Source organism: Fistularia commersonii, chromosome 3, assembly GCF_037954325.1.
Source record: "Fistularia commersonii isolate RoL2024-O1a breed Wild chromosome 3, RoL_Fcom_v1.0, whole genome shotgun sequence".
In the NCBI taxonomy this organism is placed as follows: Eukaryota; Metazoa; Chordata; class Actinopteri; order Syngnathiformes; family Fistulariidae; genus Fistularia; species Fistularia commersonii.
Genome location: NC_141286.1, coordinates 24,949,455 through 24,971,081, shown reverse-complemented (window position 1 = coordinate 24,971,081; position 21,627 = coordinate 24,949,455). Strand labels below are relative to the sequence as shown.

Sequence of the window (21,627 nt, the reverse complement as noted above, 5' to 3'; positions counted from 1 at the left end):
ATGTGACTTGTATGTCTCGGTCTGATCTCGATATGTGTTTGTGCGTCCGGACAAAGGAGCCCACCAGCTGGGACCCAAGAGAGGAGACCGTCCACGATCGTCACAGAGATCCTACGGACAAAATTAATTTCGAAATTAATTTCATCCGCAGGATCTCTGCAGGAAGGTCCTGGATGGTCGTCACTGTTGTGCATCATGGGGATGACAAAGACCTCACCGTTCAATCTCTTTATGAATAAGAATAAAAACAACTTTATTTATCCCGAAGGAAATTGTTGTGCCAGAGTTACAAGAAAAAAAAATCAAAATAATTAATAATAGTAGAAAAATTGTATAAACAGTAAAAAAAATTAGAGAAAATGGGAGAAAAAGAAATACAAATAAACTATAAAGTGTCTTAAGTAACAAGTGAAAGATAAGGAGTGCACAAGAGTATGACAGGATATTGCACATGGAACTTCAATGAAATATCGCACAGTTATGAACATATATACAGATAAATTATTACAGTATAAACCATTACAATTTACAGTGGGTGAGTTTTTTTTTTTTTTTTTTTTTTTTTGAGGTTTTAAGATTTTAAGATTCCCTGTGGCCGAAGGGAGAGGAATTAAAAAGTCTGATAGCTTCAGGTAGGAAAGACAATGTCGTTCACACATTGAAATAATGTTACTCTACAACGCCCGGTGCAAAAGTACCAAAAAATTATAAATAATTTGTCACAACAAACAATGACAAGTTATGCTGCGATAGATATGATAGGGTTTGATTTTTTTTTTTTTTTTTTAAGTGACTAAGCTACAGTTGCAAAGTATGAAAGTGCAGTTGCATCAACGGTTATACGGTGCATTTTTCATTGAAGTGAATGAGTAAGTGAGTCCATGAAAGAGATCTAGTGGCAGGTACTTGATGACTCCAAGTGTGTGTGTGTGTGTGTGTGGATGGGGATTCTAAGAATCCACAGTATGTGGGTGTTTAGGGGGGTGAAAGGGTAGCGAGGGCAGAGCAGGGAGGGAGTTGAGCTCCCTGACAACCTGGTGGATGAAGACGTCTTTTGGAGTTTCCCTCCTGATGGCAGCGGACTGAAGAAGCTGTCGAGGACCAAAACCAGGACACCCTGGACCTCTGGGCCAGTTTGGGAAGGTCTCGGGAAGGGATGGACCAAGTGGCCTGGGAGAAGGAAGCCTCGTCCTCCTGGCAGAAGATGGACGGTACCGTAAGACCACGCTATCCACCGATTTTATTTCCCGTCTTTTAAAAACTTGTGGTTGATTCGTCCAGGTGCTGCAGCCGGGCGCTGCTCTTCCGAAAAAAAAAAAAAAAAAAATTCCCCGTTAGCTCCGTTGCCAGACGTGGCCTCCACCCACTCATGCTTTCTTAATCAACCAGTTTTAATGATCCGAGAGTTTACTTTCCAATAATCTTTCGAAAGGAGCTGCAAACTTCTTCCGAGCCGTCGGGTATTTCACAGATGTTGGCGTTTGGCTGTCCCTGTCCAGATGCAGATTTCATAACCGTTCATTTTCGACTGGACCATTGGTTACCCCGTTTTACGAGGCCGGGGTCACGGCCATCTGTTGGCCGCTCTCCCGCCGCCTTCCTCGCCCTCCGGCGGGACTTCAATGCACATCACGAAATCTTCGTGTCGGATTTCAGGAGCGCAAGAAATAAGTGGAGGGTAACTCCAAAAGAATGTTGAAATGCTCGACCATCGGACAATCCTGGCCGCTTCGTCGTCGGAGAATGAAGGGAAGCTGCGGAATCGCCCTCCCGTCTCCGGAGACGGCGGCTCTTCAGATAAAGGGTTTAACGCTCGATCGGAAATAAACCGGCCTCCGAGGCCTTTACGATGATGTGAAAGCGGAGCGTCGAAGCCCTCCTTGCACGGATCAACCGTTTACTTGAGATGATCCGGTTTTTAACCTGTTAGCATTTAGTTACCCGGATCGCTTTTCCCTCCGCAGGGCTTCAGGTGATGTTCCTCAGAGAAACGGCGAGGAGTTTCGACCATCCCAGGTGTTGTCCCGCCTGGAGGAGACCCAGGAGAAACGCTTAGAAGAGCTGGACCAAGAGGGAAGTCCTGCTTGAGGCTGCAGATGGATGGACACTCAGAAGACTTGGAGGTAGAAACAACCTCACACCACACTTTTACCCTCCTCACTCTCATTCAAGTGTATTTACCAGAGTTCTTCCTGCTCTTTGCTCCACGTGTCGGCGGCCAACTTGAGATTTTTTTTTTTTTTTAGAGACCGGGGCTTTTTGTTTTGTTTTTGAAAAGGTTTTAAAACCCTCAGCTCCATCAGCAAGAGTGCTTTCCCTGTTTTTTTTTTTTTTTTTAAGAGCACAAGGAGCTGGTGTAAGGCTTGAGCAAATATAAAGTAATAGTGTTTTCCAAGGGGACACACACACACACACACACACACACACACCGGTATCAATAGGAGCTGACATGAGCTGCCCCCTGGTCCAGGAAACTGCTCGGTGACTCACAAAGGTATCAAACATTTATGAAGCGAGGCTACAAGCTAAGCTACTTCAAAACTGACTGGCTAATTATTTAAAAGGATGCAGCGGAGGGGTAAAGTGTCGCCGCCTCTCAAACGGCATCACATCAGAACCACCGGCCCGACCTTAAAGGATGTACGGCTGCTGATCGGCGGTCAATAATGCATGGGTGATGTTAATAGTGAACGTCAGGGAAAAGCCGGCGGCGAGTTGTTCTTTCCAGAAAGGTACACGACGCCATAACATCCTTTACACATAAGATAAGAGGTAAAAATAGTAGGAGCTGCTGCCACAGATTACCGTCTTCCAGCGCCATATTGAAAAAAAAAAAAAAAAAAAAAAATCAATAAATGTACAAAAGGAAATTAATTATCTTCCAAAAATGGATGTTCAGAGGAAAATAAACTAGTACTATATACACTGCTCAAAAAAATAAAGAGAACACTTAAAAAACACATCCTAGATCTAAATGAATGAAATATTCTTATGAAATACTTTGCTCTTTACACAGTTGAATGTGCTGACAACAAAATCACACAAAAATGATCAATGGAAATCAAATGTATTAACCCATGGAGGTCTGGATTAGGAATCACACTCAAAATTAAAGTGTAAAAACAAAGTCCAGGCTGATCCAACTTTGATGTAATGTCCTTAAAACAAGTCAAAATGAATCTGTGTTGCTTCCTGAGTGGACACTATGATTTCACACAAGTGGGATTGACTTGGAGTTACATTGTGTTGTTCAAGTGTTCCCTTTATTTTTTTGAGCAGTATACTAACACCTGATGTGTTTCCATAAGTCAGTATTCATTCATTCATTCATTCATTCATTCATTCATTCACTCGCTAGAGACATGCAATCGTTCACTCATTCGTACTGAAAACATGCAAACATCAAGCGGAGACGTTCAACCGTTTACCCTCTTATTCACACGTCTGGACAGTTTAAGGGTCTCCGCTGAATTCCCTGCACGTTTCTTGACTTTTGGACCAAAAGTGAAAAACATGGAGATTCCCTGTCAGACCTTCTGGCTCTGAGGTGTGAGAGCTAAACACAGCGGCGCTGAAATGTTATTAAAAATGTCCGCTCCAAACCACCTGAGTCCAACGCCATTTCCCTTCCCCACCTGCAAATTTTTAATTGCCATGAATAAAAAAAAAAGGATAAATAAATAGACCGTTATGCAATGCAAATGAATTTAGAGAACAATGTAAATAAAGGCTGAGATGAAAAGCGCCGTGTTTCCAAAACACAGTGACGAAAACAGCAGGACTGCAGAAGAGACGGTGCTGACATCACATGCTGCTAATAACCTTTTTTCCAAACGGCGCCGAGGACGATCCCCTAATTGCCAAAATAGATAACCTACGACACACACACACACAAACACACATTGATGGAAAAAAATCACAACCCAGCTCTGCAATGCCAATTGGTGGGGAAAAAAAAAAACAAAACAAAACAAAACAAAAACAAAACAGAGGTCTCTAATTTAGCCGGCGCTGACTCTCCTGGTTCATTTCCTTATCCCGCGGCTTCAGGAGCCGTCCCGCCGCCAATCAATTAGAGTCAATCAAATTACGACTCACCGGAAAAAGAAAAAAAAAAAAGAGAAGCCTCTTCTTCTGTTTCCGAGGTTGCAAACAAAAGCACCAACCAAAAACAAAAAGATGTGCGTAGCTATCAGGACCGGAAAGGGGGGGAACCTGCGCCGGCGCTTAATTCGCCGCGGCCTCGCTGAGGAGGACGATACCGAGGAGGAGACGCGTCGCCTTGGAGAGCAAACGGAAACTCCGGCCGTACAAACAAAATGTCGGAATATAAAGACGGACATACTGGATTTGAACACGATCCAAAAACATGTTAAGTAGGCTGCGGCAGGGACACGTATGAAGAAAGACATCATTCACTCACTCATTTGGGGAATTTTTCCCAGTTTATTCCAATTTTCCTGCTGCATGTTTTTGGACTGTGGGAGGAAACTGTTGAACCCGGTGGAAACCGGGTTTTTATAATTACAGAAATAATAAGTAATTTCAATAACAACAAAACCTGCAAGAGGAAACTCATTATAATAATGCTAAATATGGTACTCACAATGCTAATAATGCAAAAATGATGATAATACTAATGCTGATATTGCCGCTACAACTACTATTACCACTATTAATAGTAATAATAACAATTTTACTATATGTATTGTTGTTACAATTTAACAATAATAATTATTATCAATATGAATCTTAGTTTATTATTATTGTTATTATATTATATTATTATTATTAATTTTACATTACATTACATCACAGGAATGTCTCAGAAAATTAGAATATTGTGATAAAGTTCTTTATCTTCTGTAATGCGATTATAATGATATTCTAATATTTTGAGATAGGATTTTGGAGTTTTCTTAAGATGTAGGCCATAATCTGCAATATTGAAATAATAAAAGGCTTGCAATACTTCAGTTGATTTGTAATGAATCCAGAATGTATGATATTTTTGTAATCGCATTACAGAAAGAAGATAAAGAACTTTATCGCAATATTCTAATTTTCTGAAGCAGTCCTGCATTGTATCATTAATACAATATAATTATGATTACAGACACCATCATCATTATATATTATACATATATATTTATTCATTCTTTACTTGCAACTCTCACCCTGCACTTGGGATTCCCTCATCTGCTCAAATTCAACCGGAGAGCCTGGAGGACACATGAAGGCTCTGCCGGGATCTTCTCGCTCTGAGGCGGAAGCGCTGACCGTCCAGCCGATATTGATTATTGGAATTATTCTCATTATCCCAGGAGAGGCGTGGAGGTGCAGCGATGCTAACCGCTAACTCAGAGGGTTCCTGTTCGGATATCCTCTCTCTCGCCTAACGTTCTCCTACCTGGGCTTCCTCCATCTTCCTCCACTACTTCACCTCCGAGCGCCGGTGAAGGTCTTGCGGTGTTTGGTTATGACAAAACAGGAAGTGTCAACCCCTATTTTCTTGCAGCAGAAACATCACCTCCTCTCCTTTCCCTACTTTTCCCCTCCTTGTTTATCCTTTGCTCCTCCGACCACGGATTCATAGTGACTGGTTGTTAATCTCAAAGTAAAAAATAGGACAGGATTTTTGATAAAGAGAATTTCATGTTCCTTGTGATACTCAGTATTTCATATATAGTGTAGCATGTCACAAATGTTGGGGTTTTGGTTGATGCTTGTTTCTGTGTGATTTTGGGGTTAATGGGGATTTTGTGAGTGTGGTTTTGGGGTGCAAGAAATTTGGGGTGCCAGAAATTTGGGGGTGCCTGGATTTGGGCAGGAACTGGGGTATTGAGGCTTGATTGGCTTGGCTGTGGCCGACAACAGCTATCGCTTATTAAACTGACGTTTTTCCGTCAATCAAGTGTAAACGCTACGATATATATATATATATATATTTTATTTTATTTATTTATTTATTTTTTTAATTTTATTTTATATTTATTTTTATTGTATTTATTTTTAGATTATTTTACCCACTGAACTGGGTGTCATAAGTGACAAAGCGTGTCTGCATAATGCTGTATAAATTTTAAATTTGTAATATACAAACAGTTTCTATGATGCGGAGGATGAATAAGGGGGTGACGTTTCTGCCCGACTGCTGCAGGAAAATAGGGGTTGACAGAACAGGATTCATGATAAAGAAAATTTAATATTCCTTGTGATATTCAGAATTTTTATATATATTTTATATGTTTTTTTATTTATTTTTATTTCATTTTATTTATTTATTTTTTTTAATTTTTGGATTATTTAACCCACTGAACTGGGCGCTATACGTGGCCACGAGTGTCTGTGTAATAGTGTGTAATATTAAATTTTAAATCATGTAGTTATTTACAATTAAATGACTTTCTGAGGGGAAATCACCTCCAAACACCAATTCTCAAATATTCTTAAACACATCATGACCTGGATAGAAGTATAATAAGCAGTTTGTTAGGATTCATCCACCCTTCATCTATATTTTCATCTATTCATTCAATCAATTGTTCGTTCCTTCATCCATTCAGTCGCATGCATGAAGAAAAAAAACAACCATTCACTCTCTCACTGATAAATCTGGAAAATGCGAGTTTTTCGACCCCGACGAGACCTCGCGGAAAACCAACTCTCTCTTTTTCCCGACTCTCGCAGCCCAGATGATACAACATGACTTCAGACTCTGGGATTTTTATCTGCGGGCCTTTAGACAAGACAAGGCCGAGTTATCGTGCCGGCGATGGGAGCGCCGGGGAGATTTTCTGTCTTTTTTTTTTTCCCTTTCTCTCTCAGCCGGCCCGAGAGAAACTCTATTACCAGCCAGATTACAGCGAAGGAGCAGCCGTGTCTGAATCTCCCCTGAACTTTGAAAGGTTCAAACCTCTTAACTCTTGCTGCGCTCGCACTATCGTTGTAAAAAAGAAAGAAACTAGACCTGAAACCAGACCTGTACAAAAGTACAGGTGGTCGACATGGGCGCTGTGTGTGTGTGTGTGTGTGTGTGTGTGTGTGTGTTAACCTTCAAATCTTCACCTCTGCTTCATCTCCAGCTCTTCTCCATCCTGCTTATCTCTCCTTATCACCCCTGGAACTTATAATCATCCACCTTCTTTTTTTTTACTCCCTAACAATGTTATCAGCAATAACAACACAAACAAAAACAACAACGATAAAAATAATAATCGTAATAATAATAACAATAATTAATAATGATGATAAAAAAAAACACAAAAACTGCAGGAGGAAACTGATCGACTTCCCTTACAATAATGCTAACAATTGTTATTGCAATGCTAATTATACAAAAATTATACTATTAATGCTTAAAATGCTGATATTGCTGCTTCTACTACTATTACTACTTATGATAGGATGATAATAATAACAACAACAATTATAATAATACTTGTTGTTTTCATTATTATTACTATTGTATTTTTATAGAAATTAGTATCATTAGTGGTAGTATTATTATTACTATTGTGAATATTATTTTGATTATTATAATAATAATTATTATCATTGAATAATACTGATATTTGCTGCTCCTGCTACTATTACCACTAATAATAATAATAATGCAATTTTATTATACGTAGTGTTGTTGTTATTATTACTATTTTATAATAGTAATAATAATAATAATAATAAGTAATGTCAATATGAATCTTAGTTATTTATTTATTGTTATAATTATAATTATGATTATAGTTATAATCATAATTATAATTATAATAATAATAACCATCATAATAATAATAATAATCATAATAATCATTATTATTATGATTATTATTATTATTATTAGTATTATTATTGTTGTTGTTGTTGTTATTAATATTTATTCTATTTTCTTGAACTTTTTTTCATTGTTATATATATATATATATTCATTCATCCCTCCATTCATTCATCCATCTGCAACTCTCACCCTGCATTTGGGTTTCTGCTTTCACTCATCTGCTCAAATTCAGTTCAAACATTAATTGCAACCGTCGTCAGTCAATCACGGTATAATGATAATAATAATAATAATAACAAAAAGTCTGCATCTTCATCCTCCTTGCCTTCTCACTCGCTCCAGGTTTCCTCAACTCTGACTTCTCCCTCATAAAGATCTACTCATGCAAAAAAAAAAAAAAAAAGATCCCCCACAGGCAGCATCCTGCAGCGGACGCCCCCTTTTTTCCACTCGGGCCTGAGAATAAAAAACCCTCGAAACAGAGCGAGGCACTTTTCAGAGGGAAAACTAACTCCCCGCAGGTGTGACACCGCTTCCCCTTCTACCGTGGAGTCCGAGTTTCGCATTTGTACCGATCTTCTCCCTGTAGAACTCACCCGGACCCGCGCCGCCGTTTCCCCTCTCAAAGCTTTGAAAGAATGGTCGGCGCCCGGTTTATATTTTTCCTTTTTCGGTCATGTCGCGGTCGCCTTTGCTGAGAGCTGTGCTCTCGGCGCTGTTTGTCTGCAGATCTCCCGGAATAGTTCAAAAGCTCCACTAAAAGCTATTATTGGACAGAAACACATTCAAATTCAGCCACTGTACTGCATGTTTGATCAGAGCTCGGAGCGCCACAACAAACACAGCAACTGCTGGTCAGTAACACCATCGCGTAGTAATTGCTGATGCTTACCTGCAGGATACAATCCTAAAAATACAAATGCTAATACTCATAATTATGCTGATTACTTAGATTTATTTTTTTCTGACAAACATATTATACTAATGTTGTTACAACTACAATTATGATTACTACAGTAATTACTACTACTACTACTACTTCCATTAATAGTAATAATAATAACAACAGCAACAAGAACTGCTAGAGGAAACTGATTTAGTTCCCTTGTTATAATCCTAAAAATGCTAATAGCAATGCTACAAATGCTAAAAATAATAACAATGCTAATGCTAACACTGCAAATGATGCTAATACTGCTACTACTACTATTACTACTAATTCTAGTACTACTACTACTAATAATTGTAATAATAAAAATGATAACAATCTACTGGAGATCCTAATTATAATGTTAATATTGGAGGGAATACTAATATTTTCATATAACCTATTATACATTTGATATAATTTTCCCATTGTTGGATGAATAAAAAATAATAATTATTTATGTATTGTTACTAAATCTACTTACACTAATTCTGCTATTTTATTATGATCAGTGTTATTATTATTATTATTAACTATGACAACAAGAACAATTATCATAATAACTGGAGGTGAAAATTGAACATTTCTGATCGTTGCTGCGAATTTCTTGAGAAAATATCAATAAATAAAAATAAAGTTGACTTTCTCATGTTAATCATACAGGTTAAACCCTTTGGCATCTTCTCCGGCCCCGTAATTATGTGAAGGATGCAAATCTGATGGGAAAGGAACCTGCCTGACCCCCGAATCAAAGGGGATGTAGAAAATAATTCAGTTCCAAAAAAGTAAAAACATTTTTTTTTTTTTTTTTTTGTCATTTTGTTATTTCAGCTCCAGCCTTCTTCCACGATGCCTCCCCTCGCTCGCCGCGGGCTTCCCGCGACACGCTGTCCGCGGTCTTCACGAACCGAGACGGAAAACTGTTTTGAATCAGGAGATAAAAAAAAAAAAAGAAAAAAAAAAAAAAAAGAAAAGTTTCATGAAGAGCAGGATCAACAGAGCGGAAAGAGTAGTTTGAACCACAAGCCAGGGATGTGGCCATTAGTTTACTCTGTGTGTGTGTGTGTGTGTGTGTTCCAGTACGCTATTTATTAATTCAGTAATCAGCCATAATGGTGAAATTGCACGACAGCAAACGATGCCTAGCGTAACCAGTCTGGTTACATGACGGGTCACGACGTGAGTTGCGGCCTTCGCGTCACGCTTCCATCCAATTCGGTTCGGCTTGTCGTCATAGCGACCTGGACTCCAGGAGTGTTTGATGGCGCGCAGTCGGTGTTCCGCTGACCGCCCTGGACGTTTGTTCAATAAACATGGCGACCGGCTGTCAGGCTGCGGCGTGCGGGAGCGCAACGGTGTTTCAAATTAAATTCTTTGAGGGAGCCGTCCTCTTCAAGGCGCTTCTACGTATATTTTTCCCTGACGGATTGTTTTTCTCTGGACGGGGTTTGAATCAATTTGAAATCGAATATACGCCTCACCTAGGGGTCCTTGTATTTTTTTTTTTTTTGTCATTTGATGTTTTCTGTTCAGAGCCTTGAATGAAAAGAAACATTTATTTTTTTTTATTTATCTATATATGTGGTCCGAATTTACGATTAGCTTCTATTAAAATACATCACAGTGAGATATAAAAATAAATACAAAATTACTAAAATAAAAGAAATAAAATAAAATAAATACAAACCAATTAACTAAACTAAAATAAAATAAGATAAATGCAAAAAGAAATAAAAGAGCGAATAAAGAAATAAGTAAATGCAAGAATAAATAAATACATTCCCATTTTAGATTGCTTTAACTGATACATCTAATTTGTCGTTAATTAAAGACTTTTCTCTGTTGTTTCATTTGTAACTGTTTCCTGTGATATGGTTGATATTTTTTTAAATACATTTTTTATAGTTTCTTATCTATTTATTTATCTATCTTAAGATGAATCTACGTCTCTACGAGTTCTCATTTTCTTTTTTTTTCTGTAATTTTTTCTGTAAATATCTGATTCAGTCTGCTATCTCTTAAAGTTGTTGTATCATCCCGAAAAATAAAAAAAATTAGATGACCCCTATTTTACCAAAATGTGAAAATGTGTGTTTCCAGAAGACAAGCAGTCGCAAGAAGCTGAAAAATAAGACGGGAATTTCTGCAATTCTGAAATCCCTTCCTCCGAAGAAAAATAAGAAGTAGCAGAATCTGTGAGTCCGAGAAAATTCACCTTTAGCTATTTCTCTTTTATTTGCGTTCCCTCCGCAGATTCTCTTTACTTTTCCTATATTTTTCTTGCAAAGAAATCTTTTGTTTATTAACGGTTCCACGGGGAGGAGTTGGTGTCTGAAGAAGATCAGCAAATAGTTCATCCGACACCGGGACGACAACGCCGCCATCGTCATCCCGTCCGTCAGCCCTGCCGAGAAAAAAAAAAATAAAGCAAACACAAAAATCCACCCTGCGGCTCCGTCCAACCGTTCTCCCCCTGTTCAATCTGTTTTTTTTTTGTTTTTCAAAAATCTGACACACTTTTTAGCTGACTTATTGCTGCAATTCATGTTTTTTATTGAAAGGTTAGCACAATCCAGCACGATGTAATCATGCTATTGGCGCTAGCGCGATGCAGCGCGCTGGATGTGAACCACAACGGCTGTTTTTTCGGTGAGAGAAGTCGTGCGGTGATTGTTTTTTTCCTCTTCCTGGCTGAGTGCTTCCATCCAGAATCCCCCACGAGCTGCTAAAGACCTCTGAATATTAAACGCAGTCCACTTGAGATGAAGGCGTTGATTGCAAAAAAAAAAAAAAAACAGCATTTTTACGTTGCCTCCAGAATGTAAATCATCTGTTTTTTTGTTTGTGTTTTTAGGATAAGTAAAGCTTAGTACTATACTTAATATTGCAAACATGCAAAATCAACACACATTAATGGGATTAGTTTCTTAAATGCAAATTAAATAAACATATTTTTTTATTTATTGGCAGCCTTCTGAATTAAATTTCACCCTTAACCTTTTTCCACAGGCTAATAATAAATGTAAAAATTAAAAAAAAAAAAAAAAAAAAACATGATAAACCAATTAACTAATAATAATATCTTACAATGCATGTGAAACAATTCAAGCCCATGTCTTGGAGTTGCAAGAAAAAGTGCATAAAGAAAATATTAATTATACCTCCGTTTGCTACACGCTTATATACTCTGATCTTCTGCCATTCTTTTCGTTATTTTTCAAAAGGGGTAGAGCGGTGCCAGTGTTAGCATAAGGTCGCTATGACGACGGTCAACAGAGGAGATGCCGTTTCTAGGTCCTGTATTGATGGTCAAAACACCAGCAGATCATTCTGGGATTTTGTGTATTAGCGGTACATGCGCTGTAGGCTATCATACCGGCAGGCTAGCTGTAATCGTCATTTGGTATGAAGGTGTGGCTTGGCGGGCCGGAGTACAATTCACTGGCGTGCCAGAGCTTGACCCCGATGGCTTGGATGCTGGAAGGTGATTGGTCGTGGCGACCCCTGAAGGGAGCAGCCGAGTGGAAGAGGGAAGAATTCTGAATTCGTGCCCGGGCTGGTGTTTGGCTCCTGTTGTCAGGGTGGATTTCTCTCTGCATCGTTGATAAATCTGGACTGACATCCCGTCACCGGCCTTCAAATACTCAGCACAACAACAACGACAACGGGACGACAGAACAGAACTACTCGGTAACCTCTCTCGTCAGACTCACCGTTGTTTTGTTAGACAGCGGAACGTCGGCTTACGAACGCGCAAAATCGCAAACAAATCGGCCGACAAACGGAGTGTTCGATCAAATTTCGAATCGAGCTGTGAACAAGCCTCCCTGCATGAACGCACAAAGCAACCGACTAGCTATCGGTGTTGTGGTGTTGTAGCGCGTGCTACTCCACGCTGTTTACATCTCCTGTTATAACTTTCCAGTAAGTTAGCCTCATTACGGCTCCAGAAAAGGTTCCATGTGCCAGTGATGGTGGCGCTAAGAAGAAGCTAAGCGTTACGGTTGATCTGAAGAAGGAAATGATAGCTAAATGTGAGAGCGGTGTTGGTGTTATTACGACACAGCTAAGTCAACCAACCATCTGTAGCATCATGAAGAACTAAGATGCGCTAAAGACGTCTGACGTGGCTAAAGGGGCGACTTTGTTCACTGAGGAAAGGTCTCATATTTTAAAAGAAGTAAAATAGTGATTGATAGTTTAGATGAATGAAAGACAACTGGAGATAGCATTAGCATTAGCATTAGCATGAGTCTCCTGCGAGAAGGCTTCTTTTTTTGCCGATTCAGAAAAGAAAATCCTGAGGACAAGTGCTGGCAAGAAGAAAAAAAAAAACCACCAGAAACACAGGAATAATTAAGGGTATCTTTAATTCCTTTCTGTATTTTTTCCACAAATAAACCTTTAAAAAAGTTTCAAAAGAGAGCAGCATGTTTTTGGGACCGGAGAACGAATCAATGGGGTTTACATTGATGGGAAAAAAAATTGGACGGAGTCAAAGAGTGAATTAAATTGCTGAGCCGAGGTCCTACTGCATTTTAAATCTGTTTTTCATTGTTGATACTTCTTATCCCACAATCCCAGGAACACAGGAGCCAATCACATTCTGCGCTGGCTTGGAAACTGGCCAGCTGCCACTCTCTGGACCACGTGGAGAACCACATGGGGCACGAATTCTTGCTGGTTTTCAGCGTTTCCAAAACACGATGAGAAGCTGGAGCTGCATGAGAGAACTTCTGCGGGGAGAAGACTGAGACTCCAGAGAAGGAAAAACCCGGTGGACCTCCGATGGAACCTGGAACCTTCTCTGAGGTGAGAATACCCATAACTTCATGACATGTCACCCATGTTAGATCGGAGCCACGCGTTAAGATGCCGTCTGAATCCCAAAAAGCCACATCGGCTAATCGGGGCTCACAGAAAGCTAAAGGAGTTCCCTGTTCTTCTTCCACGGTAGACTATCTGGACACGCATGACCTTCTCCACCAATTTCGGATTTTCGGATTTATCTTGATAATGGTCTGGGATTTTTTTGTACTCACGTATGACGTACAAGGCGCTAACCATACCGTCGGGAGCGACTGGGCAGTTTAGTGTCTTGCCGTAGGACACTTCGGTATGTAGGGATCAGAACGCCGACTTTCCAGTTGGAGGGATGCCGGTTCCACCAAGCGAGCAAGAGTCGCCTGAAGTACTTTGCTAGTTTCGGCTACGAGACGTCCTCAGACAGCAGTGTTACGATCTGATTTGTTGCACTCTGCGGCGAGTGAAGCCTCTCTGGGTGTCTGCTAAACTAGCATGCTCGTCGGTCAATATTATCAGCCTCTCTGAAATGAATCCGAGACGAGTCGGCGCTCTCTCTATTTTGCTTTAAAAAAAAGTGTGCGGTTATATAAAGCTCACAAAATAGCGTAGGCGAACAAAATCGCTGTCATTTAGCAAACGCCTCGCCACTTCACAACAGGCATTTTGCCGAAATCCCATTTCTCCTTCTGATAAAATGTATGCAAACGCTCAAAGGAGAAAAAAAAAGAGTTGCAAATATCGGGGGGGGGGGTTATTTAATAAAGTTTCATAGTTTTCATTAAGGTAGTCACTTCCAGAATATGAATGGCTGTTTTTTTTGTTTGTTTTTTTTTTAAATAAATTTAAAGGGAAAAGAAGCAGTGCGGTTGCCGTAATGAATGGAAACCAGCCGGTCCTCTGGCTGAACCCTCCGCAGTCCAAACAACATTTCGATACTAAACAGCCATCACTTTTAGACCTCCCCTCCACCCTGACCTCTGACCTTTGCGTGACCCCATCTCATTTGGCGTGTCACGTCCGCCGCGGCGGGAGGACGACATCTGTCACTTTAAATGTCTTCTCCTGGTGAGCAGGCAAAGCAGGTGGGGTTGGTGGGGTTGTGTTCTGTTTCGGATGCCGAGCCATTAACGTTTCAACCAGCTGTCGTTTTAATGGCGCGACAGTTTAACGTAATTACCGGTGCGGATAAAATTACCCGGGTTGAGTACGAAAATAAAAAATAAAAAAATAAAAATGGGTCTCGTTTGACCCGTGACCTGTGCAGGTAATTGCTAGTTAGTCCGGTGTTGTGAGTTATTTTGGACATTACCGTCACCGAGCCGAACGTGCCGGCTGATGCTTCCCCAGGTTGGTCTTCATAAAAAGCCCTTTGGGAAGTTTGATTTTATTTTTTCTTATGCCACCTTCACATGTACCCGAAAGTGGTTAGTAAACAGTAAACTAGCCGTGAAATTAACGTCTGCGCATGATTTAATTGCCGCGCCGGTGCTTCTTCTCCCTGCAGAGCCTCGAATTCCAACAGCAATATCTATGAAAAGAAATCCAGTGAAACGGAGACGATGTTGAGCACTAGAACCGTCGGGTTTTTTTCTGCAGAGCGAAAACCACCAACAGGGTCAAATTTGCGCGCTAATGGAGCCCTTGGATATCGGAGGTTTGCCGTGGGGTTACTTTTCACGCTTCCACTTATCATGCGTTCATAAAAGGTTCTTTTGGATTTGTTGTTTCCCGTGAGAATCACGTTCCAAAGTGACCCGTGACGATTGGATGCGTTCCAGTGCAGGATGTTTGCCGCAACGTTGGCTAGGAGTCGAATCGGCCTGTTACGTAAGTGTAGAAGTGAAATATTGAAATTGAATTTTCTTATTTGAACGCTCCTGTTAGGATTAAAAATTCTAACAATACTCGGCCCACGTGACCACCTGGAACCCCCGCTCCCTGAACAGCTGACTTGCCAACTGGTGGTCCGGTCATTTGTCTCTATTTCATGACTATCTGACCAACTAACTACCAGACCACCCGGCCACCTGCCTACCAGACTACCCGTTTACCAGCCCACCAGATTATCAGCCTAACTAACTACCAGACTAACAGACTACCTGACCACCTGAAAACCTGGCTACCTAACTGTTCCCATGACTACCTGACCATCTAACTACCAGACCACCTGGCCACCTGACTACCAGACTACCAGGCTAAATGACCACCTACCCAACTACCCTCCAGACAGCCTTACTACCTGACACCCTGGCTACCTAACAATTTCCCATGACTACCTGACTATCTAACTATCAGACTACCAGACTTCAAGACTACCTGACCACCTGACCACCCAACTACCAGACCACCTGGCCACCTGACTAACTACCTACCTGATTACCAGACTACCAGATTACCCGGCTACTTGGGTACCTGACTACCTTACCACCTGACCACCTGACCACCTGACAACCTGGCTACCTAACTGCTTTCCATGACTACCTGACCATCCAACTACTAGACCACCTGGCCACCTGACTACCAGACTACAAGACTACCTGACCACCTGACCACCCAACTACCAGACCACCTAGCCACCTAACGAACTACCCACCTGATTACCAGACTACCAGACGACCTGGCTACCTGGCTACCTGACTACCTTGCTACCTGACCACCTGACCACCTGGCTACCTAACTGTTTCCCATGACTACCTGACCATCCAACTACCAGACCACCTGGCCACCTGACTACCAGACTACAAGACTACCTGACCACCTGACCACCCAACTAACAGACCACCTGGCCACTTGACTAACTACCCACCTGATTACCAGGCTACCAGACTACCAGACTACCTGGCTACCTGACCACCTGACAACCTGGCTACTTTACTATTTCCTATGACTACCTGACCACCTGACTTCCTGATCAGATGACCATCTGATCACCTGACCGTGACAAGGGACATTTTGACCACCTGACTACCTACCTGGCTGAGAGCCGGCGGGTTTGCCATACTGCATGGAGAAAAAGCCAAAGCAATGCAAGAAGCACTGTGAGGCACATTTGGACCTTGCAAATATTGTAGTAAGGAATCCAGCAGGGAAGGAAACAAGGCCCACACGCGTTCTAAGAGTCTCTGAGAAAAAACAAAATGGGGTTCGATGACCAGTGCGGATTAGTTCCCACCACCACCAGGCCAGATAAACCTGGGCTACCCACGGAGACGACCAGGCCAATTAGGGAAGGCAAACAGAAGAAAATCCCGTCTACTGACTTCTTGAAAACTCATAGAGAAAAGAAAAAGGCGGAGGTTGGGAAAAAAAAGAAAATCATGATAATAACAAAAGGGAGCCCGGCTGGATCAGTACTTAAGACGGTGGAGTCAGTCAAGCCCAGGGAGCGAAGCCAAAGCCAAGCTGGCAGAGTATCAGCCTCCATGCATCTGAGTTAGCGTACTTAATCAGGGAGATATTTGGCGAGCGGCGCGCCGAGCCAAGAAATCAAACTCCTCGGGGATCCGTCTCCCTCGCACGCGTTCTGTTGTTGTCGGGTCACCTCGTATATCCGCGGTGTCGAGGCGAATTATTCAGATCCTCGACGTGCGAATAAGCGTCGACGCCGGGGAGCGGCGGGGCGCCGGTCCCCGGGGGGAAGCCGACCCGGCGTCGGGAAAACATCACGAGCAGATGGATTTACGCGAACTCTCGGCGGTGCCTTCGGTCGGGGCGGCGACGAGAATCCGGCCTTCGGCCGCCGGAGCAGAAATCTCTTAATGGCGTATTAGCTCAAGATGCTATTACCGCTTTACTACACGGGAGCGCCGTGATGCGCTCATCAGAAAATGATATAAACTGCACATTCGCTTCGGAGCTCAGGCGCCGAGATATCCAACTTTTGTTTTTTATTTTTTGCGTCGTCCGTTCTGTCCGAGACGCTCGTTCGCACGCGTTTTCGCCCGTTTTTTGTTTTTAGAAATGACGGTATCGGCGTCCAAAAACAAGAAATATTGTATTTTACTTATTTATTTGATTAATTCGTGAAAACACGGACGCCCCGGAGCTCCCCGGATGTGAGTTCTTCACAGTCAAAACTTTACTGTTGAGATGTTTTCTGTTTTCCAGCATGTCGGAGCACCATAGGGGGAGCGTAATACGGGTGTTTTTATCGCGTTTCGCCGGTTTTGCGGACGGATCCACCGGCGAGGAGCAGGCTCGGGGGTTGTTTGACAGGAAAGGAGAAAGAAATAACATCGAAATCTCTCCTTGCTCCACCCACGTCTTAACAAAAATCCATTGCGGACAAAATTGTAATAACAACGGAGATGATCGCAGGGTGACGCTCATCGGCGTGTTCTCACAGATTCGTGAAAGAGTTAGCAGTTGTATCTTTGTTATCCACCGATCCAGGTCGAACCGTCCTTTTCGACGACAGCCGGCAACCCCGAATGTAGAATAAGCAATATAGATAATAAATGAATGGATGAATAATGCAGCTGAATTCGGCACCCGGTGCGATGCATTTCAATCAAATCAAATTTCTGGCGATATCGAAATCGCAAGAAGCCGGGACGCATGCACATCTCAGGATGATTGACGCCTCCCCTCGGCTCCCCAACCCCCGATCGTTCGGTACCGGTCCGCAAAGACAATCTTTCTTGGTGCAAATGATAGATATTTTAATGAGACCAGTGGTGTCAAACTCAATTTAGCTCAGGGGCCACATGGAGGAAAATCTATTCTGAAGTGGGTCGGGTAAAATCATGAGATATTATCTACTGTTAATGTACCGATTGGTCAATTAACCCCTGAAACCTGGTATCTTTTAGCTTTGGAAGCCGAGTTAAACGTTTGTCGGTCCGATCCGGCCCGCGGGCCTTGAGTTTAACCCAGGGATTCAACCATTCCGGTTCTTATTTCCTAAAATGACTCTTTCTGCCGCACTTTACTCCGCCGCGCCATCTCACACATCAGCTAGCATAAGCTTGCCCTCGCAAAAACAAAAGTTGCCGGAGGGCTTTTTCGGAAGGAAAGCAAGCGAACGACGAGACCGCAGAAGCGTCGCAGACTGCTGGCAAAAAGGTAAAAAAAAGTTGTATTTCAAAGAAAATATCAAGATTGCTACCTAAGTTACAGGTCCGTCGCAGCAGGTGATATCATTATTAGCAGTAAACGGCTAGCTAATGAAGCTATGAATCCCTCAAAACTGTGTGGCCACATCCAGACAAAACACCCTGTACTAAAAAAATAACCTTTTTTTTTTTTTTTTTTTTTTTAAATATACTACAACATGATTATAAATGGCTGATCTAAAGTGTAACGGTTGTACTCAGATTAAATACCGTAAGCTGACAACGATTTTTATTATTTTAACCTCCACGCCGCTAACATTTTGATGCATCACACTTTTCTCTGGTCCAAAAAAAAAGGTTGTGAACCTCTGGTTTAAATAACGGGACGCCATCCGAGCGTCCGAAAGCGGGTCTGAGCGAGGGTAAAATCCAAAATGTGCCAAAAAGCCTGCGAGATATTTATTATGTTACAGGTGTAGGTAAATGTGAGGAGCTCTGCAGAAGCCGGGAAGCCGCCTTTCTATCGACAAATCTGTTGCCATTTTGCTAAAAACCGCCGCCAGAATTTTCCCTCGTTGTCCTCGTGGCTCGAGTTTACTTACGTCCCTCCATTGTCGAGCCCTCTTCCGTGGGGGTATTTACAAATCTGCCTCATATCCGGGTCAGAATTTTTAAAAGGAGAAGCAGACGACGGTGGCGACGGGGGGGTTCGGGCGTTTTTTACGACGTGACGGCGCATCCCCGGCGGCGGGAGGCCGCCCGCGCGGCGCACCTGCACGGTAATGACCCAGCATCTGTCCGTTTGCCCGCCGTCCTCCATTCCATCAGTTATTCAACAAAATTGGGCCTCAGGTGTTGGTGAAACAGATCAGATTGCTCGCATAGATTATAATATCATTAGCACATTCTTCTGGAAACATCTCACAGCTGCGCGGGAGCAGTTTCTAACTGGATAATTTCTCTGCGTGATCAAAGGCTGTGTCAATATCCCGACGTCCCGATTATCCTTTGAAAAGGTACGGAGGAAAATCTAATTAAAACGGACAAATGCTTGTGATACAGACGGCGTTTGGATGCGGAGCTCGTCAGGTAAAAAAAAAAAAAGTTGTTCTTTGACCGCAAAGGCAGAAGATTTGGGAGTGACAGCGAGAACAAGCCTCTGCTGGAGGCTTCGCTATCTGGACCTCGAAGCAGGAGATGCATCGTATGGCTTTTGGCTGCTGTTCTTTGTTTAGGATTTTGTTTACTTTTGACTTTTGTTGATCTTGATCCATCCATCCATCCATCCATCCATCCATCCATCCAATAATTCATTCTTTCATCCATCCATCTATCCATCCATCATCCTTCCATCAAAAAATGCATCAATCCATCTATTCATTCATTCTTTCATCCATCCATCCATCCATCCATCCATCCATCCATCCATCCATCCATAAATATTTCCAACCATTTATCCATGCAAAGATCCATCCATCCATTCAAACATGCATCCATCCATCCATTAATTAATTCTTCTATCCATCCATCCATCCATCCATCCATCCATCCATCCATTCATTCATTCTTACATCCATCCATCCATCCATCCATAAATACTTCCATCCGTCGTCCAATCATTCATTCATCCATCCAATAATTCATTCTTTCATCCATCCATCTATCCATCCATCATCCATCCATCAAAAAATGCATCAATCCATCTATTCATTCATTCTTTCATTCTTTCATCCATCCATCCATCCATCCATAAATATTTCCAACCATTTATCCATGCAAAGATCCATCCATCCATTCAAACATGCATCCATCCATCCATTAATTCATTCTTCTATCCATCCATCCATCCATGCATCCATCCATCCATCCATCCATCCATCCATCCATCCATCCATCCATCCATCCATCCATTCATTCATTCTTACATCCATCCATCCATCCATCCATCCATAAATACTTCCATCCGTCGTCCAATCATTTATTCATCCATCCATCATCCATCCAATAATTAATTATTTCATCCATTCATCCAATCGTCGAATCATTCAAACATGCATCCATCCATCCATCCATCCATCCATCCATCCATCCATCCATCCATCCATCCATCTTCCTGGTCCCTCAAAGAGAGTGAATGTAGGTGAAAGAAAGGTCTCTTCTTGTCTGCAGGTGTGAATGAGAGTGTGAACGTCCCTCTGATCGGCCCAGTGATTGACAGGTGACCCCACCACCCCGTCCCTCCTCGGTGCTCCGATAATCCTGGTAGATCCACGAACCAAAACCCATGAACGAGAGCGCGTATCTCCATCCAGATTGTTGAAACCGATTCTTCTGTATCGTCTGCGTCTCCAGACCCTTCCAAACAAGCGCCGCTTATCTCGCCGCGATCGAGATGCGAGGCGCCGCAGATAACGTGGGCGGGGATACACCGCTCGCTGTCCGGCTCAGTGTGTGTGTGTGTGTGTTTTCAAGGGTAAAAGGTCTAGCGGCGGAGGAAGGGCCAAGATGGCGGGCCGCGATGCAGGAAGTGCTTCTCGTCGCGTCCCACAGGGCCGCTCTCTCAGCGTCTGCCAGAGCTGGAGACGTTTCTACAAGACAACACAATCTTTTATTGAACCTGCATTAAATTTTAATACTAAACGGCACTCCCTCGACGCGTCCTATTGTTTTTTTTTTTTTTTTTTTCCACGTGAGTAGATAGCCCTTTATTGTTTCCATGTTTCTTTTATTATCCAGGGGGCGCCGAGATACGTTCTCTCCTGTGCGGCTTCCTCTTTTCTCCAGCTGCTCCTGGCCTCCATCTGCTTCTCGCCCTCCCTCTCCCGGATTCCCGCGTTCCTCGATCTCGCTCTCGTTTTGCCTCTTCTGATGGCTCGACGAGCTGTATCGCACCCAGGAGAGCCCCAACATGATATTAAGCTAGTTAGGAGCTGACACTCTGACGCTGCACCTGAGGGAACGCGCCGGTGTCTGGAGGAGGAGGCGGCTGTGGAGGTGGATGGGGTTGTTTGCCTTTCTGATCCGAAAGACTTGTGTTTAATTTGGAAAAAAGGCTTCGCGGC

General features: G+C 42.3%; 1 long non-coding RNA gene across 1 annotated transcript; it reads left to right on the top strand.

The window, feature by feature from the left end:
- The first annotated feature begins 1,969 nt into the window (after window positions 1-1,969).
- On the top strand, window positions 1,970-21,422 carry LOC147235968 (uncharacterized). The gene is made up of 4 exons (XR_015104230.1): window positions 1,970-2,123; window positions 10,806-10,900; window positions 13,290-13,517; window positions 21,302-21,422. It is a non-coding gene; the product is annotated as an uncharacterized LOC147235968 (long non-coding RNA).
- The last annotated feature ends 205 nt before the right edge of the window (window positions 21,423-21,627 follow it).